The sequence below is a fragment of the Phascolarctos cinereus genome, unplaced genomic scaffold (genome assembly GCF_003287225.1).
Source record: "Phascolarctos cinereus isolate Bilbo 61053 unplaced genomic scaffold, phaCin_HiC Scaffold_2;HRSCAF=192, whole genome shotgun sequence".
Lineage (NCBI taxonomy): Eukaryota > Metazoa > Chordata > Mammalia > Diprotodontia > Phascolarctidae > Phascolarctos > Phascolarctos cinereus.
In genome coordinates this window covers 106,792,551-106,820,227 of record NW_027555625.1, presented here as the reverse complement: position 1 = coordinate 106,820,227, position 27,677 = coordinate 106,792,551, and positions in this window count along the sequence as shown.

Here is a 27,677-nt window from a genome sequence, read left to right as displayed (position 1 = left end):
CCTATCACAAAGGAATTAAACCGGAAAGGAGGCTGAGTTGTAGGGATAGCTTTCTGCCATCATCCCCAACTCTTCTTTCCAAATAACTACAATAAGAGCTAGAGTTTGTATAGTAATTAAGGTTTGCAAAGTACTTTTACACATATCTCATTTTATCCTCACGACAACCCTGGGCCATAGATATTATTACTCTCATTTTGCAGATGAGGAAACTGAGATAGAAAGAGATTAAGTAACTTGCCCAGGTTCACACATCTGGTAAGTGTCTGAGGCTGGATTTGAACTCATCTCTTTCTAGCTCCAGGTCCAAATTTCTGTCTACTACATCATCTAGCTGCTTCTGAAATGTAAATACAAACTCCTCCCTAGTCTTATCTGCCTTTGAGGATGCGAAGATTTTGAAAGGATATAAGACTAGTGAGAAAGAGAAAGAATAAAGAGAAGATGGGGAGGGAAAACAAGAAAACAATACTCCAAAATTGTTTACACTCACTCAGAAATGGAGAAAAGGTATTAAAATTATAACAAGAGAAAGGATATTACTTCCTTTTCATTTCTTTCCCCCACTATTCCAAAAACTGATTATTGGACATTTTGGAAAAGTTTATAATTTTTTATCTCTTTTACGTTCCCATATTCTTTGATACAGGCATGTTGGTGCTGGTCAGTTGCTTGTTAGCCTGACCTAAGCTGGATCTTCATGTCACCAAAAATGGTAGGAGGAAATTCGTCATTTCAGTTATCACTTACATTTGTTGCCCATGTTACAATACAGCTGATTGAGCACCAGAAAATTCATGATAGGGTGGCTTAAAATTTGGATGATTGGATACATTTTTCACTTTTCACCCAATTCTCTGCTCCACCTATAGCTATCAGCTGATTTTTGGAAAGGGGGGAAAGCCTTTCCTAGTTGGTGCTCATTATATTACAATTACATTACCTAGGTCATCATAATGATAGCACCTTATAGTTTACAACTACCTTATGGTTTACAAAGCACTTTTCCCCACACCAACCACATGAGGTAGGTCAATTATATCTTATTGCAGAAGCTTGTTTCTGTTATAAGTTCTTTTATGTTCTCCGGCAAGTTGGTAGCTTCAGATGAGGTCTGCCTATTGTCCTCAGAGCCAGCATTTATGCATCCTTCTGGGCATCCCTTTACTGCCAGCTTCCTGGCATGAATTTAGGTTTTAATTACTTCTATAGTTCCTTGGAAGACTTTTTTTTCTCCCTGAAACATCCCATTAAACTAGCAGCATATTCTTAAAAGTAATTCCAGGAGGCTGACATGTGTTATTCCTGTCTGTGTTTTTGGATGTATTTTTTTTTCCTTTTTTCTTTTGTTTTTCTGTTTTTTGTTTGTGTTTTTAAAAATTTCAGGGGTAGTTTGTCCTTGATTGCCCCCTTTCCTCTGGAAAACAAGTTATACTTACTTTCTATGATTTTTCCATTAGATAAAGAAAGCAGTACCTGCTAGGACCCCATGGAAGTTGTCAGCCCCATAGCCAAAATTATAGGGCCTCAGGTTTGCTGGAAAACTATTTACTCATCAGAAGAATTAAATAGATTTAACCATCCCCAGGAAGCAGAGGAAGAAGGCTGAGGAAATCATGCTGGGAACCAACCCAGTATCTTTATACAGGTGAAATTAGGTCCACCAAAACTAGCCATGAAGGGAACAGAAGAAGTCACAGCCCAGGCCAAAAGGTTCGGTGTGGAGAGGAGGGTAAGGGACAACTGTCTCTACTTTGTTTGATAATATTAGCTTGTTATTATGAACTGATTTTACCTTTGTCTGTCTGAAGGCATACATATACACACATACTTATGTACATATATGTATAGGCATGGGAATTTAGTGTGTTTTTATACACACACATTATACTTCCTTTCTATGATTTTATTTCCATTAGCTAATGAAGGCAATACCTACTTGGATTCCATAGAAGTTTAAACCTGAAAGAGGAAATTGTTAGGAGTAAGAGAAAATTGTAAGGAGAAGTGTATCTCTCTAAAAAAACCAAATAGAAATAGATATAGATATAAAGAAATAGATACATACACATATATAGTTAGAGTGGAAGGGAACTTTAGAGGCAATGTAATTGAACTCATAGTTGAATGAGATATGCATCTCTAGCAACCCTGACAAGCTGTCATTCAGCTTTTACTTAAAGATCTCTAGTGAGGGGAAAACTACTAGCTCTTGAAGCAGCCCATTCCAGGATTGCTCTGTCACTAGGACATTTTTTTCCTTATGTCAAGCCTAAACTTGCTTCTTTATGATTTCTATTCATTACTCATAGTTCTCCCCTCAGAGGACAAGTAGAGGTCAAACCCCTCTTCCATATGACTGTCCTTCAAATATTTAAAGTTAGCTATCATGTCACTCCTACGTCTGCTCTTCTACAGACTGGAACATACTCCATTGACATTAGCAAAGGGCCAAAGATTTAGAGCTGGAAGTGTCCTGAGAGGCCATTGAGTCCAAACCCTTCATTTTACAGATGAGAAAACTGAGTCCCAGAGAAGTGAAGTGTCTTGCCCAAGTTCACATGGATAGTAAGTAGCAGGGCTCTGATTCCAACTCACTTCCTTTCAGTTGATGCCCAGATGTGACAATCTTCCGATCCTTCACCATTCTGGTTATAGACTGCCATTTAGCCACTTCCCCCCATATAGGTACTTCCACCATCTTATGCTTATGAAGTTGATTTTTTGAACTCAAGTTAACACTATAGTTTAATCTCATCTAGTTCAGTTTGGTCCAGTGTTTTATTATATCAAGATGTTCTTCAATACTGATTCTGTCATCCAACCTGTTAGCTGACCCTCCTAGCTTAGTGTCAACTGCAGATTTAATAAGCATAACATAGTATACCTTCATTTATGTCACTGAAAAAATGTTAAATATTGCCAGACCAAGCACTGAGCCCTGTGAAAATTCAATAGGGATCTCCATCCACATCAATATTAACCCATTCATGACTACTCTTGTCCCCAGCCACTCAATCACCTCTGAACTTACCTAATTGTGTTCTCATTTAGTGTACTTCTCAGCATCTTGTCCACAAGACTAGCATGAGAAATTTTACCAAATGCTTTGTTGGAGTAGAGATTGAACTATACCTACAAAATTTATTTGATCTCCTTGTCAAAAAAGGAAAGGAAATTAATCTGGTATGATGCATTCCTGATAAAACTGGGCAGGTTCTTTGTAATCACATCTTACTTTTCTTGATCTTCACAAACTATTTCTCCTCCTCCTCCTCCTCCTCTCCTCCTTCTTCTTCTTTTCTTCTTCTTCTTCTTCTTCTTCTTCTTCTTCTTCTTCTTCTTCTCTTCTTCTTCTTCCCACTTTTCCTCCTCCTCCTCCTTCTTCCAACAGTGTCTCAGGTATTACATAGGGTGTCCCAAAAGTCTTAGTGCAGTTTAAGCTTTACAAGCAGCTAGGAAGCACAGTAGATAGAACTCTGGGCTTGTAGTAAGGAAGACTTGACTTCAAATCCAGCCTCTTACCATGTATTTTACTAGCTGTGTGATCCTGAACAAGTCATTTAATTATTATTTGCCTCATATTCTTCAAATATAAAATGGGCATAATAATAGCACTGACCTCCTAGGGTTATTGTAATGATCAAATAAGGCAATATTTTAAGGTACTTAGCACTGCTACTGGCACATAGATGCCAGATAAATATTAGCTATTATTATTAGTAGTAGTAAGGTTTAATAAGATTAAATTGCACTAAGACTTTTGAGATACCATGTGTCTGCCATTTCTTTCAATAATATGGGATTAAATTTTTCTCTTGCCTGAATACATCAAGGACCCCTAGGTGCTCTCTTATTACCTTTTTACTAATTGTCTTTTTACTCTTTTAAGCCTTTTTAATACATTATCTCATCTAATCAAAAATTTGTTCTCCTTGAAAAAATAATACTTCAATTCTTTAATCCTTGACCACACCAATGTGGTTATAATGCAGATTGCAACCCATTCCTGTCTTCTCATCCTGTGTTATTGATTCTTGTCCATTTTCTCTCAAGGATCCTCTATAATTCTTTGCAACATGATAGAGGTTTGTTTGTTTATGGCAGAAGAACAGAAATATAAGAACTGTAGTTCTGCCTTTCCTATTCCATAGATTATAATTAAAGATGATAAATTTAAATTATAAACATATTATAGGTAAACAATGTTGCAATTCTTAGGCTAATAACTGACATTATTTTCTGCCTCTGTCCCAACATGGAACTGCTTCAGAATAGGTAGAACAAGGTGAAGAGAGAATGCTAGAAGAGATCTAGGGAAGGGGAATGGATTATATGTAGTTAGATTGAGCTATTCTTAGAGACAACTAAGAACGTACTGGGGACATTATGAGAAATGCTTATGCTCTTCCTAGATTGGTAGTGAATGCGTTGCAGCCAATGCAGCATGCATAAGAAATATCTGTCAAGACCTAACATTATCTCATCTTTATGGTTCAGAGTAAGTGCCAATAATGAGTTATAAAAAGAAAATATCAGAAAGCTTGTCCAAAATGCATAGTAAAAATATAAATACTTTGAGGACATTGTTGACAATGGCTGTTTTCAGACTGACATTTCAACAAGTAATGAGGCACCACAGATGAAATAGAAACCAATATTAAGGATTAGTAAATTGGAGTCAGTGTCTTATCTTCTGTTCTGCCAGATTCCATTAAAACATGTAACATATTCTCATGTGCCTGTAAAATTAAAAATCTTCCCTTTATGTGCATGAGTTAGCATCTAATACATCTTCCCATGTGTCATGTATGATGATGGTAGCACATGAGGTCATTCAAGGATTTGCAAAGCCAGGGAAAGAAACATTTTTGTCTTTTCTGCATCAAGGTCCAGTTTAAGAGAAAAAGAGAGACTTTTTGTGTATCTGAATGGGAATTAAAAAAAAAAGGATGCAGATACTGCCTTTTAATTATTCTTGAAAATTGAAGTATAGACACAGAGGAGTTGAATGATAGCTATTATTAATAAAGTGATAACCCAGGAGTGTAAGTCTAATAACAGCTGAATAAATGTGAAAGTGACAGTGAGATAGCTACATGTTGGTTGCTTGTAATGGTGACAAAGTTCAGTAGGTATGGGTTTATGCACTTTAGCTGCATAGACCATAGGCTGTTGGACCTGGGAAGGACCTTATAGATTAGGAAGTCTAATCTTCTTTCAGTTACTTTTCAGTCATTTTGCTGCCCTGTACAGGGGTTCTGAAATGAGGTGAAACATGTAGGCATTGGCCCATTGTGTCTTTGTTGTTTTAGCTAGCTGATGAAAGGTTTTGGTGAAAAGGAATAAAAAAGTCATGGCTTTAATGAGTTTGGGGAGATTTTATTCTTTCTTTGTACTCTTTGCTATAAAGTAAATGAGTTTTCCACTCCTCTCTTCCTTCTGCTCCCCTTCCTCCAAAAAAAAAAAGCAGTGTAGGAAAAGGAGATGAAGTAACATAGGAAAATTAAAGTGGCATGGAGGAATCAGAAAAAGGCAAGAAAGGGGCATGGTATAATGACAAACGCAGGAGAAAATTAAATTGAAAAAGACAAAGCCATAAGTCTCTATGAACTAATATTAAAAATTCTCCTTCTGATTATCTTTACAAAAGATGAATCTTATAATTTATATGTGAGAATGACTAAATGCCATTTAACTTCTCTTGACCATAGTTTTTCCATTTGTAAAAATTGAGGTTTTCAAATACATCATCTCTAAGGTCCCTTCATTCCCAATCCTACGATTCTATGTTTGTTTCTCTATTTTAGAAACACAGATACATTCCTCTATCATGCCATTGTCATAGTCTTTGAGTACAAATATGAATTACCAATGTATTTCTTCAGATAGTCTGCCATCTCTGCTTACTAGTTCATATCTACTCTGTCTTTACAATTTTGTTAAGTGAAACACTTGGAGGGTGATTTCCATGGGGGAAACTGCGTGATGGAGGGGATAAAACTTTTATCCTATCTTCATCCAAGTAATTCATCATTCTCCTTAAATCTGTTATTCTACAATTATTGTTTTTTATTTCCAAAAGTGGGAGGGGCAAGTGGGCTTGGTGGCACATTCCTATAATTCCTGATGCTGGGGAAAGCTGAAGCTGGTGAACAACTTGAGTTTGGAAGTTCCGAGCTGGTAAGCCCCCAGGATTAGAGGGACCACTTGACTGTCTAATCAGCCTAGAATGAAAGGGGGGCAGGTCAGAGCTCCTAAGCTTATCTATAGTGGGATAGGGCCAGTGAATATACCCTTTCCACTTTAAACTTGGGAGCAATAGGGAGACCAAGGCTCAACGACAAAAATGAAACAAATAAAAATGGGAGTGTAATTACATCTGACAATTTTTCCATTGCCTTTCCCATAGTCCCTTTCAATAGACTTTTCTAAAGCTCCAAGTTGACTCACATCATATATAGGATTAGGATTATTGATGTTGAGCAGGCAGAGACCTAGTCCAGCTCCTTCATTTCGTAGAGCTAACTGGTTGTGTGACCATGGGGAAATCACTTAGTCTCTCTGAGCCTTAGCTCCCTCATCCAGAAGGGAAGGGACAATGGTAGCGATAGCATGAGATAATGTAAATAAAACACTTTGCCCATGTTAAAGGGCTATATGGGGTATCCCCAAAGTCTTTGTACAGTTTTAAGCTTTAATAGCTACTAAAGATAATCAATATATCAGTACAGTATAAAAGTCACATAAATGTATATGTAAACTGTAGTAATAACAGTTATACCTGCTATCAGAATTGAGACCTAGGGAATATAAATGACTTGCCCAATGTGATACAGCTAGCAAGTAGCAGAGACAGAGCTCAACCTCAGGTCTTTGGACTCCTAATATACTGCTCTTTCCATACTACTTCTCATGTGCTTACAGTCTAGGAAAAATACAATTCCATGGCTGCAAAATTTATTTTCAATTTCAGCCTCATTTCTTCTGGAGCTTAGGCCTGAGGTCCTGAGTTAAATTTCATGGCTGTATTATGCATCCTTAAGCTGGGTTTAATTTGCCTTCTTCCGCTTCAGCCACACAACCTGCTTCTGATCAAAAATGGTAATGAGCCAGCATCAGGGAAATGGTATCTATCCACTCTCTTTATCCTAGTACAGAGTCACTGTTCTGGAACCAAAACCATATTCACCCTCTCACTAATGACAGAAGTGATAAACCCGGAAAGATATTTTTGTATGAATTACTGGAAATTACACAAATTAAAGACATAACTAATGTCAATATAAATATAAGTAGATACAAAATATTTAAAGGATCGTTAAAGCACATAAACCAAACCATTCATTGGGCCACAATTACTAACAGCTCACTAACTTTATGTTTTATTTTCGTACCTGGCTAGTTTTATCCATGTCACCTCAGAAGTTTGTCTTGATGGAAAATAATGGTGGTAGTTGGAGGAAGTCCTCAACCTGGTGGAGACATGGATTTGAATATCACATTGCCCAAGCTTGCTTCTTGATCTGTCACCCCTGGCAAGTTCTTTGTCTTCTAAAATGTAGGTGTTTGGGGGATGTAGAAAATTACCTTGTCTGCACTTTTCGTGGCTATGTGGTATTAAGAGACAGTAAAAATAGACAACTAACAAGGGAACATCTTTACAAGAGGGCAAAGAAGCATTTACACCAGTGGGAGCTGCCTTCCCCTCTTTTCCCTTCTCTCTTCTTCTCCCTCTTTCTCACCTACATACACACACACACACACACACACCCCTCACACACCTCACACACACAGAGTGCCTGTGCTTGCACACACACTCACACACTAAACACCCCAGCACATAAGGGATCAATGTCCCTGCTGGGCCCTGTTCCCACAGAAGTCACATGTGAGTTCTAACAAAACCCCCTCGTCCGTGGCCCCCTGTAGCATACTCTTCAGGACAAGATGAACACATCCCCCTAAAATCATGTTTTCTTTGCATCCAAACTGAAATAGCATTAAAGGGGGAAATGGGAATTCAGAGCTGCCAGCCACAGTATCTCTCCTATCAGTTCACCAATAAGGCCTGGTAGGGACCTGCCGAGCCTCTGGATAAATTGTATTTTCCAAGGGTTAATTAAGCTGTCTTGAGCTTCTGCATGAAGGGGAACAAACTGGCACTTGCAGCGGTTTCTGAAACCTGCTGTCGACATTGCAGTCCCTGCTGCTTTTAGCTGTATCGATCCGATGCCTGACCTGTGAAATCCTTGATGGCTGCTAACACTAGAAGCTTACTGGAGCTTTCCCAGGGAGCTTCAGGACAGCTTGTGTAGTCAAGTACAATTACCTGTCCCTCCAGGAGAGCCAATTAGTTCACAAAGAGCTGGAGCAGAACAAATGTTTTGTGTGTGATTTAGAATCCTAAAAAAGAAGGAGAAAAAAAAGAGCTTTGTTCTGCCTGATTCTTTTGTTCCTAATTTTATGATTATTGTTCGATTCACAGTGGTCCTCACATTTCCTCACATATCTGAAAGAATTATAAGAACATGATAAACCAGATTTGCAGTCTTCTTTTTTTTTTTTAAGGTGAAAATTGCCATGTGTCACTTAAGATTCACTTTTAGGACTAATTGCATGGACCCACAAGATAGGAAGCCTCCCTTAATTGGTTCCTCTTTTTGTAATCTCAGAAACCTTTTCTTTGTACTATAGTAAATATTTTAGTTATGATGAATTTGGACCCCTTGAAAAAAAGAACTTTTTGCTACTAACACTAGTTCTACCACATTGATAGGATCAGAACCACTGATTGCTACGTGCATCTTACATGTATTCTAGCATAATTGGTTCTCAAATTGCAACAAAACTGGAAAGTGATCATTTGAACAGTAAAAGCAATGCATCATCCTTCATACTTTCTTTTTAGACGTAGTATGCTGGGCTTGTATTGAGTCACCTGCACTCTCTTGTCCACGACCCCTTGTGAGCAATGGCGTATATTTATGAGATACCCGTAGAGGGTTAAGGGATGCAAAACTGTGGTCATGAGATAGTGATTTTCCTTTGTTTGGGTTACATGGGGATGAAACTGACAACTCTGACTTTATTAGCATAAGCTTTAACAATTTTTCTTTTTGTGGCACCTAGACCTGTGATCTCATCAGTATTTTGCACTTCAAGCCGGAAAGTCCCTTAATCAAATAGATCAGCATCTTTTCTGTAATTTAGAACTAGAAAGGACCTTCAGAGATTATTTATTCCAATCTCTTCATTTTACAGATCATAAGATCATAGATCCAGGGCTGGAAGTAACCTAAGAAGTCATTTAGTCCCACACCCTCATTTCATAGATATGGAAACTGAAACTCAGGGAAGTCAAAGACTTCATGAATAGGAAGTGCTAATGGCAGGTCCTGTGATTTCCGAGTTGATGCCCTTTCCACTGTTCCAGGTTGCCTTTTTCATAGTCTTAGAAAGTTGCCTGGGGGTACTGAAAGGTTACTGCATTGTCTAAGGGCATGCTGGATGTAGTATAAGTAACTGGTAACTAAAATGGAACCAAGATCTTGTTTTTTCAGGGAAGGTGCCAGGCAAGCTATCAAATAAACTTCTGGTTCCAAGTTAGAAGAATACAGCACACAACTTTAATTTACATTTCCAATTCAGGAAATATCTGTTCAGATTTATTTACAATTTAGAAGGGGTGTGACAGTAGGAAGCTCTGTATCTGTAGGAAAATTGCAAAGGGAAATGGAACCTTTCCATTTAGCCCTTATAGCCTGCCTCTGTTCTGAATTTAGCACCCAGCTTGCAGTGCAGCAGCTTTCATTACAGTAGGTTAGTTTGAAATCTATGGCTTAAATGCTCCTGTTGGTTAGAACATGCAGCTAACAATGACAGTGGCCTGGATTCAATTCCTTCTTGAATCTTCTTTCTGTCCCACAGCCAACAACTACAATTCCATAATCTTGATATGTCAATTACATTTGATAGCTATTAAAGCTTTACTTATCCAGTAGTTTCTGGATTGTGTGCAAATGGTGACAAAGTGATTTGGGGTAAAGAATTGTGGGTAGAGCTATAAAAATCCATCATCATCAACTGGATTACAAGCTCCTCTATTAGATTGGAAGTTCCTTGAGGGCAGGAACTGTCTTTGGCTTCTTTTCGTATCACTAGTACTTAGCACAGTGCCTGGTACATAGTGGGTACTTAATAAAATGTTTCTTGATTGAAGTGCCTACTATGTACAATGTCCTCTTCTAGTTGTTTGGGAAGGAATGGAAATAAATAGGGCAGGGTCACAGATCAGAAAGACTTTATCATTTAAGGTAAGGGGGAGATAAAATATGCACAGATAAATAGAGTACAAATTAGTATACAAGTGCAGAGAAGTATAAGCAATATCACTCCTGGAAAAGTATTACAAAGCATTTGCTCACTCTACTGATGGTGGTTCAATGGCCTCATCTTTCCATCAAGAGGACAGCACATTACTTAACACATTTATTTAAGGGCTTCAGCTTAATCCAGTCCATTTGGAAAAGACAACACTCTAAAAATTGCAAGTTAAAGATTAAAAATATAACTATTCTGCACAATATTTCAGTGAGAAAGATGGCTTCAAACTACAAAGTATTTCAACCTAAACACTAACTAGTCTGTCAACAAGTATCTATCAAAGGTTTACTATATGCCAGATGTTGTCTTAAGCTCTGGGAATAGAGAAAGACAAAAACATGGTCCCTGCCCTCAAGGTGTTTACATTCTAAAGAGGGAGACAACAGGAAAATAATTCACATATCAGACATATACAGTATAAACAAAAAGTATTTTAGAGGGAGGGCATTAATGGAGGGAGGGATCAGGAAAGACTTCCTTAGGAAGGTGGATTTGAACTGTCTTGGAGGAAGCCAGGGAAGCCAGGAGGTGGAGGTAAAGAGGGAGACAGTATTCCAAGCTATTAGGAGTAACCGACCACATGCTAATAAGAAGTGTGTTATCTCTTGCTATCCAGTCATACTTTCTGCCTTTGTACTTTCTGCTAAACCTTCCCTTCTGCCTAGAGTGTTCTTCCAGGTCCATCTCAATTATTAATGTTGCTGCCCAGTTAGTTCTGGATCTAACACACTTAGGGAAGACTACTGATAACTCTGATCCTCTTTGGACTCATCTTTCCTTTCTCACAAAAGGGAGAGATCTCATCTAGTTAACTCGGCTTAACAACTTTCCACATGTTTAGTACTATTTGGAACAGGTATAAGTCCTAAAGGCCAAGATAAATCTGTGGCTTAAGGAAATTTCCAAGATACAAAGGACAGTTGGCATACAACAGGGCTCATTTGAACATATACACATGTATATGGAAAGTCAGTGTGGTATAAGGGAGTGAGGGCTAGCCTTGGAATACAGAAGATCTGATTTCAAGGCCCATTTCTTACACATAATGTCTTTGTAATGTAATCCAGGCAGTTCTCCACTATTAGTGACAGAAAATTGCTGATCTCTAGTAACAGAGGAAATTTTCAAATCCAGAGTTCTACCTGACAATGAAATCAAAGTTCCAGACAAGTATATATGTACTTATACATTTATTCATACACAAATATCTATACATACTCACATGTATGTGTTTATACATAGTATATATGTGTACATGTATATATGCCTAGAAAGATAGGTAGGTAGATAGATAGATAGATGGATAGATAGATAGATAGATAGAAAGACAGGCAGACAGAAAGATAGATATTTCTCTATATTTCAGATGTGTGAGGTCTGATTTCATCAATATGAGAAGCTACAGAAGAGGAAATGTCCCCTTAATGATGCAGATGGACAATTGCTTTGCAGGTAGGTGGCACAGTGGACAGAATGCTAGCCCTGGAGTCAGGAAACCCCAAGTTCAAATCTGGCCTTAGACATTTACTAGCTGTGTGACCTCAGCTGTAAAAAATGAGGATAATAATAGTACCTGTCACCTAGGGTTGTGAGGATGAAATGATATAATATTTGTAAGGTACAGTGTCTGGTACATAGAAGGTACTGTAGAAATGCTAGCTATTAGTACTATTATTAATAATAATAACAATGGTAACAATCTTTTTAAAAATTTCTTTTATTTTTAATTTATGGGATAAAACAATCATTTTTATAACATAGTATAATAAAAAAAAATGTACATGAAACTGCAAATCTACTAGGTACAACTTGCTATTCCTTTTAAAATTATCCTTTAAATTTCTTTTTTTTTCATTTTTTTCTTCTCTCCCCCCCACACCCCAGAGATGGCTGCCATTAGATACAAATATATATACACACACACACGCACACACACACACATATGTACATAAAATCATTCTTTAATAATATAATCTTGAAGAACTGTCTTGGACACTCAATGTGATTTGCTCAGGGTCACAGGCCACTATGCCACAGATAAAAAACTTGAACTTAGGTCTTCCTGATTCTGATGCCAGGTCTCCATCTATTGTACTACACTGCCTTTCTATATATGTGTCTTAATACATAGTGAACTAAAAAAACCCCACAGCTTTTAGGAAAAAGGTAAGTTTTTTTTTCCTATAAGCATTAACAAGATGGTAAAAGCTAGAGAATATGCTTTCGAAAGCTTGCCTTCCTTCATGAAGTACCAGTGATAGTCTTCTTTTCGGAAAAGTGTTGCCCATATCCATAGAGCGCCTACTTGTGTCTCTAATCCGAAAAGGGGTCAGTGCAGGAAAGCATTGAGATATGCATACACAGATGATTAAGTGGGTATCTTCACATCAAGAGCTGAAGGAAAGGGAAGAATGGGGCCAAAAGACTTGACAATTGGAGTTGTCTAGACAGGAAAGAGGATAAAACACCTGACTGAAACATCAAATTGAATGAAAGAGCTGTATAAAGGGGAGAGAGTGCTAATTTGAGTCCAAATATTCATTATTTCCTAGTCCATTAAGGTACTCCTGGAAGCTGGTCTAGCACCAGATGAATGGAACTCTTCTGTGCAGATCATGGCAGCAGTGTTTCAAGGATCTATATTCCTTCTATTAAGCTACTGCTGTGAAGAGAATAAGAACCTGTACAAAATAATAAAAAGCAACCAGTCATAAGATTACTTTTGACTAAGTTTGTTGCTGTAAAAATCTTTCCCTTACATATATATCCACATACCATAATCCAGTGTTTGCAATTCACATGAAAAGAAACTTGTGATTTTCATATGAGTCAATTTCATTTCAACTTAACAAATATTCATCAAACGTTGACTGTGTATGTGCAAGGAGCAGATCATACAATGGCAAAGTCACGACATTGCCTAAACTCAAGGAGCTTCCTTTCTCCTAAGGGTGTAGACAGATAAGCAAAGAGAAGAAGGAAAAAAAAAAGAAAAGAAAGAATGCAAAGTAATTACAAGAGGTGGGAAGCACTAGTAACTGAGGAGGTAGCAAGTGAGTTGTGCCTTGAGGGAAGATTCAGATTTTAAGAGATGAAGGTGAGGAGGAGGAAGAAGTGTATTTTAGACCTGGGAATAGTCTGTCTAAAGGCACTGAGGTGGAAGACAGAACAGTATAGTATGTAAGGGGATCAGCTAGCAGGTCAGACTTAGAATCACAGAATCTCAAAGAGTCACAGAAATATCAAGTCATTGGTATCTGTACGATTTTTTAGAACCTGGTGATAGATTGTATGTTTATTTTCTGTAGACCAACTAGTTTAATGTTGAAGCACACCAATAAAGTGGTAGCTAGGTGAAACTATCCTATTTTCTCACTAAACTTTCTTACTGGGAAATAATTTTCTTAATACCTCCTTTTGATCATAAAGGCCATTTTTATTGGCTTAGCTTTCCCTCTGAGTTCTGAGGAATGGTGTTTGCAATGCACCTGGAACAGATGAGAAGAAAGCCTCCCTTCTCTGCTCCCTCCCCATCAGTCACTCTTCTCGTTTTCCCACTAATCTTAACCCCACCAAGTCACTTGCAGGGTACATTTAAATAGGAACAAGAACAGAAAAATGTCTCCTTATTCACATTTAGATGTTAAATAAAACTATAACATCCAAATATGCAACGTGGCACAGCGGGTAGAGTGCTAGGCCTGCAGTCAGGAAAACCTGAGTTCAAATCTAGCCTCAGATACACAATAGCTACATGACCCTGGGCAACTCATTTGACCTCTATTTGCCTCATGAATGTCGCCCCCAAAGGAAGCAAAAAGAACATAGCTAGACGATGGTTTTCTTTCTGTTCTCCTTTTGTTCATTCTGAGCTAGTCCAAGAAAGGACAAGACAGGGGTAAGGCTTATCAGCTTTAAACTTAAAACAAGTTTTGGAAGCCAGATCTCCACAGCTTCTCACGTTAGCCTGAGTACTCTAGCCAACTTTTGAATAAGAGGATGTTGCTTAAAGCTGCGCTCTGTTTAAGTATCTATTCATAAGACTTTAGTAGTAGTGACAGAGGCAGTTAGGTGGTGCCGTGGATGATAGAATGCTGGACTTGGGGAGACCAAAGTTCAAATGCAACCTCAAATATTTATCTTGTGTGATACTGTCAAAATCACTTAACCTTGGTCTCCCTTAGTTTCTTCATCTATAAAATGGGGATGATAAAATAGCACCTACCACTTGGGATAGTTGTATCAAATGAAATAATATTTGAAAAGCACTGTGTAGACCTTAAAGCATTATACAAATGCTAGTTGTTATTATTATTAGTATTATAGCATGAAGGTATGAGCCTTAAGGCTCCCCAATTCCCACTACCAAAGATGTTCCTTAGACACAAATACAGGTGATTGCTATTGTGATGATTCTCAAAACTTTAGTCCTTACTCTTTACCATTTGAATTACTAACACAATTAATTAGAGTTTAAAATAATCAAGAACTTCAATTGTAAATTGTTCAGGTTCAAGTTTTTAATATTTTATTTTTCATAGTAGAAGAATAATACTTTTTAAAAATCAGAATTTGAACAAGATCTATAATTACACTGGGATATTTTGGACAAAAATGGTGACAGGACAGCAGCCAAACACACTGGACTGGTACATCTATTTTGACCCTGAAAGATGAACTTGCAATGAAACATTATGTTGAAACACTATATATACCACCTTTAAAATTATTCTTGGCCCCAACTTTGTCCGATATGGGAAATATATCACTTCTTTTTAACTTTATTTATTTTGACTTATCAACAATCTCTTCCATAAGCTTTTGAGTTTTAAATTTTTCTCCTCTTACCTCCTCTCCTCCCTCCCCAAGACAGCACGCAATCTGATATAGGCTATACATACACATCCCTATTAAACGTATTTTCACATTAGTGATGTTGTAAGGAAGAATTAGAAACAATAGGAGGAATCACCAGAAAGAGGAGACAAAACTCAACAGAAGAGAAAAAAATAGCAAATAGTATGCTTTGATCTGCATTCAAACTCCATAGTTCTTTCTTTGAATGTGGATAGCATTTTACATCATGAGGCCTTTGGAGATGTCTTAGATCTTTGCATTGCTGACAAGGGTTAAGTCTATCAATATTAGTCATCGCACTACGTGGCTGTTACTCTGTACAACTTTCTCTTGGTTCTGCTCACCTCACTCCACATCAGACCATACAAGTCTTTCCAGGTTTTTCTGAAGTCTGCCTGCTCATCATTTCTTATAGCACAATAGTATTTCATTACATTCATATACCACAACTTGTTCAGCCATTCCCCAATTGATGGGCATCCTCTCAGTTTCCAATTCTTTGCCACCACAAAAAGAGCTGCTATAAATATTTTTGTACATGTGGATCTTTTCCCCATTTGTATGATCTCTTTGGGATAAAGCCCTAGAAGTGCTATTGTTGGGTCAAAGGGTATGCACATTTTTGTAGCCCTTTGGGCGTAGTTCTGAATTGCTCTCCAAAATGGTTGGATCATTTCACAACTCCACAAACCATGCATTAGCGTTCCAATTTTCCCACATCTCTAACATTCATCATTTTCCTTTTTTATCATGTTGGCAATCTGATAGGTGTGATGTGGTACCTCAGAGTTGTTTTGATTTGCATTTCTCTAAACAACAGCGATTTAGAGCATTTTTTCATATAACTATAGATGGCTTTAATTTCTTCATCTGAGAGCTGTGGGTTCATATCCTTTCATCATTTATCAATTGGGGAATGACTTGTATTCTTATAAATTTGACTTAATTCTCTATATTTTTAGAAATGAGGCCTTATCAGAGACACTGGTTGTAAAAATTCTTTCCCAATTTTCTACTTTCCTTCTACTGTTGGTTGCATTGGCTTTGTTTGTGCAAAAAACTTCTCAATTTAATGTAATCAAAATTATCCATTTTGCATTTCATAATGTTCTCTATCTCCTGTTTGGTCATGAATTCTTCTGTTCTCCATAAATCTGATAGGTAGACTATTCCTTGCTCTCCCAGTTTGCTTATAGTATCAGCCTTTATATCTAAATCATGAACCCATTTTGACTTTATTTTGGTATATGGTGTGAGATTTTGGTCTCTGCCTGGTTTCTGCCATACTCTTTTCCAGTTTTCCCAGCAGTTTTTGTCAAATAGTGAGTTCTTATCCCAGAAGCTGTGCTCTTTGGGTTTATCAAATAATAGATTACTATAGTCATTGACTATTGTGTCTTGCATACTTAACCTATTCCACTGATCCACCACTCTATTTCTTAGCCAGTACCAAGCAGTTTTGATGATTGCTGCTTTATAATACAATTGAAGATCTGGAATGGCTAGGCCACCTTCCCCTGCATTTCTTTTCATTGGTTCCCTTGATATTCTGGACCTTTTGCTCTTCCAAATGAATCTTGTTATTATTTTTCTAATTCTATAAAATATTTTTTGGCAGTTTGATTGTTATGGCACTGAATAAGTAAATTTGCTTAGGTAGAATTGTCATTTTTATTATATTAGCTTGGCCTATCCATGATCTACTGATGTTTTTCCAATTATTTAGATCTGACTTTATTTGTGTGAATATATCACTTCTTTTTTATACCGCATATTAGAGTTATACTGTTGGAGCTTATATTCTTTTTTTTTCTTTTTATTACTCCATTTTTACATGGGATATTTCCATTGTTTTGTAAATGGGGATGAATTAGATAGACTATAGTGATCTGATTATAGATTGCCCCCAGATATAAAATATGCTTTTAAAGTTTTCTTTGAAATGACAAAAAACAATCATAGTAGATAATGAAAAATACACCCATCATAGATTGCACTGAGTTTTTTTTTACATTAGATTAGGAAAAAGTATGGTCTATTTTGGGGGTAAATATAATATTTAATAACTAGACCTATGATTGTAAACTTTATTTATGCAATGAGATTCTTTTGATTGGGCTTTCATATTTATTTGCATCTGTCATCCATTCAATGGTTCAGGTCATAGTCCATTCACGTCTTCTTATCCTTTGGGACTTTTGTCCATACCCTTCCACGAATCCTCCACAGGGAATTCAGCAAATGTGCTGCTTGCCTTCCTCTAGATCTCTTGACTTTACATGCAGATCTACCAATGAACCATGTGAGCTGTCCATCAGTTATCTCTTTTTTTTTTCATTACCTCTTTCTCTAATCTTTCCGATTATGTATTTTATGTGCCTCCTCTAGTATAAGTCTTTGGTGGTGACATGCAGCAACTCTCTGCTGCCCTTTAAGTGATCCACAACTTTAATTCTTCAGAGATTGGTTGTTCTACAACTTGAAGCCATACAGTACCAAAGGAAGAATATTAATATTAAAAATGTTTGTCTTAAGGAGAAGAATACGATCATTAAAGCAATGGGCAATTTCCCAATCTACAAAACAAAGATCGAGTTCTAAGACATTTAATTTTTCAAGTTGGTAGTGAAGTATGCTCTTGTTCAAATAAATAGTTTAATTTTTCACTTGTACAAGGGAGATGGCACCTGAGAAGGGATGCAATTCAATTCAATAAAACAATAAACTTCATAAATCCTTAAGGTTGTATTATAAAAGTCTATTGATTGTGAGCAAGCCTAATGCAGATAGTATTATCTAGTGGGAAACAAACAAACAAAAGATGCTTTGGAGACCTGGGTTCAAATTCTGGATTTGTTATTTATCCATCTGAGTTACAGCAGGTCACTATATTTTACTGTCATTTAGCTTCCTTATCTATAAAAGGAAGGAGCTAAACTAGGCAATCAGTAAGGTCTCTTCTATCTATAAAGAAATAAAATAGTATCTTCCCTTAAGGAGTTTACATTCTACTGGCCAGGTACACTGGGAAGTAGAATACAAAACAGGAATAATGGGATTAAAGGAGAAAACTGACCAAGTATTTTAGAGGATTTTTTGAAGGATGAGAATATCCTCCTTGCCCACCTTTGGATGGATACACCTAGTGGTGTACTGCTAAATATTTAACAACTGGATTCCATTCCTTCTGACCCCAAATTGTACACATAACACACTTTTAAATTAAATCTTCATGGTCAACACTTTCTTCATCACTTTCTTCAACAAAACAATACATTAAGTCCTGATTTATAGCATTTGCTTGTTTCCGAAGTGAAAGTACTATCACTGAAAATTTAATAATCAGCTTTTGTGAGCTGGTATGCACTGGATCTAGTATGCCACTATCTATTCCACAAAAGTTTACGAAATCTTGTCCATACTTGTAAGTACATATAAAAACTTGTTTATTATTTCACATACTGTAGAGAAGGATCAAGTTCCCCTTCTCATTCACAATAAACTAGGTGGCATAAGAAACATTCAGACATCATAGTCTTAACCTTCGGATCTTACCTCATTAGAAGTGTGCTGTCCTTCATCTGCAAAATAGTTGCTTGGAGTATTGTGTTTTATCCAACTGGTGATAAATTTGTCCTGTTCCACATAGACTTTCTTGTTCTGCCCCACTTGTGAACAATACCATAAAGTTTTGCAATGTCTACCTAGGTCTGAGGATCTGCTGTCTATAGCCATGAAACTAAACCAAATTAACCAGTTTATTTGGGGACTGAGCCAACAACCTCAGCGTTAAGATCATGCTCTACCCCACTGAACTAACCAGATACAGGTGAAAGGGCCATGATTCACATAAAGCACACACATGCTTGTATATATGTATATATATGTCTGTGTGTGTGTGTGTGTGTGTGTACATGGATACATACATGCATATGTATATGTATACATATATATCCTTTTACCTTTTCAGGGACTCATTAGAGGAACTAAAGCTGAAGGTGAGCTCTTGGAAGGGAGGTACAGTGGAAAGGGCACTAAATACTAGGAGCTAAGAAACCCTGACCTCCCTGGCTCAATCAGTGTAGCCTTATGTGCCTGTCACAAAGTTATTCCCTGTGTCTCAGTTTCTCCATCTGTATGTGAGAACCAGACATTCTCTGTACATCTCATACAGAGAGAAATGATACATTCTATGCGAAAGCTGAACTGAAGGGACTCTAATAAATATTTTAATACGCAGGAGATCAACCATTTGGTACTTAACCTTAGCACTAACATTTCCTTCAGAGTCTTATGGATAATTAATATCTTTCTTGAAATAAGCTCAATATAGAGTCCCAAAGCTTCCTTTTACTTATAGCCAGAATTATCCATGTTCTTCCTTGACTAATGAATCTAAAGGAAAGTATCCCATCAATAGTTCCAGTCCATTTTTAGATATGGAACAATGAGCAAAGAGAAAGCAAATCCATCATAAAGAAATGTTGTGACAAGTCCTCAAAGTGAGCCTAAATGGAGAAGAAGAGGTGCTTACAACCAATAGTAAGGTAAGCAGCATCAATTTCAACAAATAAGAAAGTGACCTCTTACTCCTTCCCTCCCCCTTTAAAATTTAGGTTCAAAGGCAGAAAAAAAACAGTAGTGAAAAGAAAGAGAATGATGCTTGTGTTTCTGAGTAGCTCTTTTGAGATTTAGAGCAAGCAAACAAACAAAATTCTGCATCACTTTGTCTTCTGCCTAAGATTTTCAAACCACAGGCTGTCTCTAAATGTACACGAAGGCTGTCATGGACGCATGTCATTTTTCCATTGGGGAATGTAATAGATACGCACCATTCTGCTCCATCTGAAGTGCTGGGAATGAGGGTGGCGAAGGTATCAGTGCTTTCTAGGTCAAGGTCCAAGCTGTCAGAGCACAAATGAAGAAGTCAAATTCACAGCGACCTTTAATGCCGACTGACTGCTACAAAATCAGGAATAGAAGGAATACTTCTGTGAAAAAAAAAAAACATTATCCAAACTGTCCTCTTCACTTACTGCTGTCTTTGTCTCCTTTTCTGCTATCTTTCTTTGCATTTTTCTCCTCGGCCTCCACTAAACTTATAAACTTGCTACTTGCTCCGTTTCCTATCCCTTTCTACCAAATGGGAAACCTTATCCTCCCTGCTCCTTTTCTAGCATCATCAGCTTTTCCCTCTTTCTAGCATCTCTTCCTCCATTCCTCTTTCTTTAAGTCTTTCCAGGAGCTCCCATTTCTGAAGTAGCTAATGCTTGATCACCATTCTTTCAAACTTTCACTTTTTATTTCTTTTCTTATTGAGACACAATCCCTTGACTGTGTTGCTTATAGCTGACTCTAATTACTTATTATTAGTCTTCTCCTTGTTTTTTAGTTTTCACTTGACTACTTTATTAAAACTCTTCTTAGTCACAAGGGTCATTTTTAATGACCTCCTGGTCATTTTCAAAGAGCTTTTTTTTTTTCCAGATATCATCTTACTGTATCCTTTGTCTGCCTCCAACATTCTCTCTGACTTTTTCTGTTTCCTCACTCTTTCTAGGCTTACCTTCAGATTTACCTTAATCTTAGTCCCCATCCTTGAAACAAATTATTGATACTCTTTTTTACATCATTGCAATTTCTAAATTATTTTTGCATACTAAGCCACCACCTACCTTTACCAGCTCCACCCAGTAGAATACTATCTTTGTAAACAGTTAAGCAAAATGAATTAACACACTAGCCATGTCTGAAAACACATCTCTCATTTTGCACCTGTAGTCCACCCCTACCCACACCCCCACCACCAAAACAGCTGGAGGAGTGGGTTATAATTCTTTAAAAATTCACTGAGGTCACTATTAGTCCTTGCATTGTTGAGTTGATTGTTGTAGAAGCTTCCCTTGATGCTATCCAAGCACAAACTCAATGAGTTGAGTTCATGCTTCATGTGGGAGTAGTGGCAGGTTGGGGGAGTAGAGCACAACCCATTTCTCATGGACAGTCTAAGGACAGAGGATACTACTTGCCACATGGGAGAAAGGAAGCAAAAGACTGATCCAGAAGGTGTTTCTTCTTTTAACTGACACAGTACAATGCTCTTTCCTCACAGCTGGGTGGGTGGAGTACCAAGATATCACTCAGGATTTGTTATATCATGGCAAAGCACCAAATTCTTTCAGCAGTGGGTTGCCACATGGTCAGAACCAGACAGGAAGTTTGTTGTCTTTGACATGTCTAAACGCTGAGTCACCCATATGGTCCGCAGGAAGCGTGCAATGAATATGCATGCTCTATATAATCCACATTACAATTCAAATGACCCATTACATTCATTATAATCTTCCCATGAGGTGAAGGCCTTTTGTGAGACTGCTCAGCAGATATTTTGCCTTTGCCTATGACTTGTGCTGTCTGAACAACTCAATACTTTTCACAAAGTGTTACAAAGGTCCAAATCTCCAGTCTAACCACGGCAGGGCTTTCTTTAGGTCATTTTATTTTATTTTTGTTTATTTATTTTTTTTGCTTTCTTTAGTTCTTTGCTTACAGGTTGATCCTGGTGGTAATCTCAGATTTTCTTCTGAGAAGCATACCAAAGAAATACTCTTTTTCTCTTTGCCTTATGTCTGAACCCCAGACTCTGGAACCCTCATCTCAGGCGTAACTACCACATCTAGAAATAGCCATTTCTTAGAATGTCTAGTTGTTGGGGCACCTAGGTGGGACAGTGCACTGGCCCTGGAGTCAGGAAGACCTGAACTCAAATCCAGCCTCAGATGCTTGATATTCACTAGCTGTGTGACCCTGGGCAAGATATTTAACCCCAAATGCCTCACAGAAAGAGAGAAAGAAAGAAAGAAAGAAAGAAAGAAAGAAAGAAAGAAAGAAAGAAAGAAAGAAAGAAAGAAAGAAAGAAAGAAAGAAGAAAGAAAGAAGAAGAAGAAAGAAAGAAAGAAAGAAAGAAAGAAAGAAAGAAAGAAAGAAAGAAAGAAAGAAAGAAAGAAAGAAAGAAAGAAAGAAAGAAAGAAAGAAAAAAGAAAAATTAGAATGTCTTGTTGATGACTTGGAGATAAAAAGGTGGAAAAGGGAGGCCCAGCCAGGCACTCTAGGTCCACTATCAGTCTCATCTGGACAAGCACATGTCTCTTGCTATCATGTACTTCTTCTGAAAGATATTTTTATTGCCTCTGTGATAGGAGTTGAAAGGGGGAAAAATCCCTTTCCCTATACTTGCTGAAAGCCCAAAGGAGAGAAGGCACTGGAGAAAAGTCACAAGGCAAGAGGCTCCTAAAGAGAGTAAAATTTCACTGTAGTGAACTGGAGAAGAGAGGGGTACATTTCCTTCAATATAAGAGTCTAGCCCTTCTTATGCTCATGTGCCAATCATCTTCTGCCCTAGAGATGTCAGACTCTGCCAGCAACACTCCTGATTGCAGTCTGAACCAGATTAAAATGTAATTGGGAAATATTTAACACAATAAATAAAATACAGAAGAACATAGATAATGTTGATATATGGTTTTCTAAGTCAATATGCACTCTTAGGGGTCTTTATGTATGGTCTAGTGGTCTTCATTTGTATTGGAGTTTGATACCACTATTCTATACAACTTCTAGTCACTGGGAACCAAATAGGAGTTCCGTATGTCACCCAGTAAGACTCTAGGGCATATGTCTACTTGCATAGGAGAAGTCCACCTTTGTGTGGACAAAGGGCCACAATTTATTGTCTTATTAAATTAAATGAACAAAAAATATGAATGAACAAGATTAGAATCTCTCTGGATCATCCCTTAATTCCAGTGTCATTAACTCTTGATTTTGACTCATCTTTAAACTTCTACCAAAGCTTTAAGGACCACACCAATCAACTTTCTTCTTACATAATATTCTTTAATGTGGGTGTACCTTTGTTACTATTCTCTATTTCAGTGAGGAACTTGTTTTCAATTCTGCCTTCACATCTTGCTTGTTCTCACCACTGAATCCATGTTTCTTCCACTTACTCCAACCTGAAATCCCCTTCCAATACTCCTTTGTTAAATTATTTCTATCCCTTCTTAAGAAAAAATGCTAAAACAGACCTTTCCCAATACTGTCTGATTCCAGTCACTTCAATTTCTCTAGGAACCTCCACAGTACTTATGAATTATAACAGCTAATAACAGCTTGGTGATACAGTGGATAGAGAGCTGGCCTTGGAGTCAAGAGGACTTAAAATCTGGCCCCAGATACTTACTAGCTGTGTGACGCTGAGCAAGTCACTCAACTCTGTTTGCCTCAGTTTCTCATGGAAAACCACCCCAGTATCTTTGCCAAAGAAAACCCCAAATAGGGTCACAAAGAGTCGGATGGAGTTGGACTCAACAACAAAAAGAGTTTATTGAAATGACTTAACAGCAAAAACAACAAAAATAGCACTTCAAGGTTTGCCAATCACTTTACATACACTGTCTTTTTTGATCCTCATGAAGACACCTACTTGTGAGGTAGGTATTATTTTCCCCATCATTTACAAACAAAGTAACTAAGGCTGAATGAGATGGAATTTGCTCATGATCATACAGCTCATGTCAAAGACAGGATTTGAATCCAGTTCCTGACTACAAGTCTAGCATTCTATTCACCACACATGCTGACTATGCTACATTAGAAACACGTATTATCTATCTATCTATCTATCTATCTATCTATCCGTCTGTCTGTCTGTCTGTCTGTCTGTCTGTCTGTCTATCTATCTATCTATCTATCTATCTATCTATCTATCTATCTATCTATATCATTTATCTACCAACCTAATTTCTTCAAATATTGTATTATTTCATTACTGAGAATATTCCTTCCATGAATACGGACCCCAACCTTTCCACATTTTAGTGGATGGTCTTCTTGAGTTGCTTTTTTTTTAAAAAATAACTTATCACTCAGTGGGAAGCCTTCTAATCATCAGTCTCTCCAAATTTACCTCTTTTGGTCCTTGAATGACAAAGTTAGTCCTTGGGCTTTTACTCAAAGCCTTTCAGTTCAATGGGACCTGCTTCTCAGCTTGTACTCTGCTAACAAAGACTTTGAGAATCCAGGGTCATCACTATGCCATGATCACTCATCACCAAAAGATTGTAGCTGAAGGAATGTAGAGGTATTTATCCTTGAGCTGCTTATAGAAGAGCTAGGGAAGCAACTTCCTAATCTGAAACTAAAGGGGATTGGATTAGATCAAGGGTTCCTAACATTTTTTGTGTCATGGGCCTGTTGGACAATCTGATAAAGCCTATAGACCCTTCTCAGAATAATGCTTTAAATTATATTTACACTCACACATATTTATACACACACACACACACATTTATATATGTACATGTATGTATGTGTGCATCTACAATACATACATGCACATATACACATGTGTTATATAACACATTTAAAAAGGATATTGAATACTGAAATATAGTTACAAAAATATTTTTTAAAAACCACAGACCCCAGGTTAAGAACCCCTGGATTAAATGATGCCTAAGATCTCTTTCATTTCTAGTAATTTATATAATAAGGGGTTTTAAAAATTAAGTAACAAAAGAATATTCCAGACAATGATGGCTATGAATATGAATATATACTTACTCATTTCAATTGTTCTTTTATTTTTGGCTGTATCCTGTCTTCCAGAAAGGTCCTGTGTTCTACTTCGATTATATTGTAAGTTCCTCAAGGAAAGGATTATTTTGCTGTTTTTTTTTAAAAATATATATACTAAGCACTTAGCACAGTGTCTGACACACAGTAAGTGTTTAATAAATGCTTATTGACTTTAATTTTTCTATAATATCTAGTACATTACTCAGTATTCATGGAATATTCAAGAAATGGTGGCTGACTAAATATGACACCAGGAAATAGCAGAAAAAATGTGAAATTACTGCTAATGAAAAGGTCTTAGATGGCATATTTACTGGGCTTGTATTAAGCTGTACTTCTATTTTAGCATCAAAGAACTGGCTAAAAATACTCAGTCACTTAAGTCAGCTAATGCTAACAATGTCAGTATAAAATAAAACTTTTGATCCAGGAGGATTGTAAATGGCTTAGATTATAAAATGTCCTTGAATAACCAAGATTGCTGTTAATCCATTTTTGGAAGCTCAGTACATATTGATTAATTTGGGTGAGTCTACAAGAACTGGGATGTGTGTTTGTGATGGGTGCAAAAAGGGTCAGAGAATGTATGTTATAGGAAAAGGGCAACAAGAGACCCTAGTGTTGATTACACATCTAACTGAACCTGAACAAAATGTATGCCACATTGAGAAAAGCCTACCCTGGAGAGAGAGGGAGAGTAATGACTAAGGCACCCAGAGAGCAAAGAGAGGAGTTAAACAATTTTGGACCCAATAAGATCAAAATTCTCCTAGGAGGAAACATCCAGTGTGGCTGACTTGATGCCATTAATGTTACTGAAGAGCAATGTAGCACTAACTTTAAGGTATAAAAGTGTGAATTATAGAACAGGCACTCAACTCAGTAAGTTATGTTATAGATATTATCTGAGCCTTTGGTAGTATCTCTGTTGAGCTATGAGTTATTCAATAATTTATCTAGGAAGTACATTGTGTGCCACAGTAACCCTGAAGATTAGTGACTAATAAATGAAAGCATTTCCCTTTTTGCTAGGGACTTATGTCCAACCCCTTCTACTCCCTTTGCCTCCTCTTGCTGAATCACAGACTGGGCAGCAAGAAGGAGCCAGGATGGAGCACAATGCCCATTGCTTTGCATGATGAAATGAATTACACTGACATTGTCTTTGTGCCATATGCCTTACTTTGCAGTGAAGCTATATCATTAAAGAAACTTTCTATGATAATTTAAATGGAAAATTACTTATTAATACTATTTTGAAGGTGACTTTTTGAGTCACCTTCAATAGCAGCTGCATTTTGAGGTATCTAGATCTAGTCCTGCACTTTCTAGCCTGGATCATCCTCCCCTCAGAGAATTCATATATCATTATTTTGGATGGTAAGGACTCACATGTCCAAGATGAGTTTTTCTATGTTTACATGTTGAAGAAAAAAGTTGACAGATAATGGAACCAGGTTTCCAAGCTAGCCACCTGAATTATTTTCTTCTGTGTACATGAATATGAAACCACTTGTAGAGAAAATTATGTTTCGAGGTCTAAAGTAAAATCATTAGAGACAATAATGGGACTAAGGTTTCCAAACTAGTCACTTGAACTATTAATAAGAAAATATGTGAGTATGATAACACTTTAAGAGAAAATTATATTTTAGGACCAGATAGTTTTAAATTACACTTTGGCCACTTTCCACACTGAGTCTACATGAATGCAGTAGAAAATTCAAGTGGTTTGCCCAACCACAGACAGCTACTAGATGGCAGGATTGGGACTTGAACCCAGGACTTTTTATTCTAAATTCAGTACTCTTTGCACTATATCATTCTATCTTCAATTATGTTAATTATACTGCAGTGAGTCCACCCATAGGTTTAATTACTGGATTATGTAGTGAAAAACTTTAGAAACTATGGCAATCATGTTTAATTTTGAATATTTATATTGTTGCCTTTGTTTATTGAGCTTAATTGAATCTGTTAAATCTTCTAATTCTTCTTTTGTAATATATCCTAGAAAATTCTAATACAATGATCAGAAGAATCAGAAGCTTCAGCAAACCCTGATGCCTTATCTTAAGATGGAAGGAAACCTAAGTCCTTGAAATCTTTGCCCAGGGAACCCAAAGTAGGAGGTCCTATAAAAACTGGAAAGACTTAGACTATGGATCAAGCAACAGCCAGCATCTGCCATCTGAGAACTGGCTTAAATATTGGCTTCTAGATGATGATTATTTTGGTTACACCAATTCCTGAAAGTCCTCTGCTAAGGTGAAGAGAAGTATACACCATTAAGCATTAGAGTACTTTTCCATACATAGACACTAAATATATTTGGAATTCCAAACAATGAAAAAGATTACAGGTACTATTAATATAAGAAAGAAAAAAAGAAAGAATAGAGAGAAAGAAAAGTGGAAAGAGGGAAGTTATAACAAAAGAAAGATGGAAAGAAAAAGAAAGCAAAAAGAATAAAGAAGGAAAAGAAAAAAGGAAAGAAAGGAAGAAGGAATAAAGTAAGGAAGAGGGGAAAAAAAAGGAAAGAAAAGTTGCCAGAGAAAATATTAATGGCTACTGGCCCATATGCTTGTTTTTCACCTCTGTAAAATCTTTATGAGACTAGCTTATCCATGCATGTATCAAGGCTATCCTTAATGAAAATATGAGAATGAGACAGTTCAGCTTATTCAGCTGATTTTTCACAACAGACCACATCTTCATAGTCACACAACTGATGGAGAGAAATAGAGAAAAAGATATTCCACTTTTATCTACAAGGTGTTGATTTTTTAAAAAAA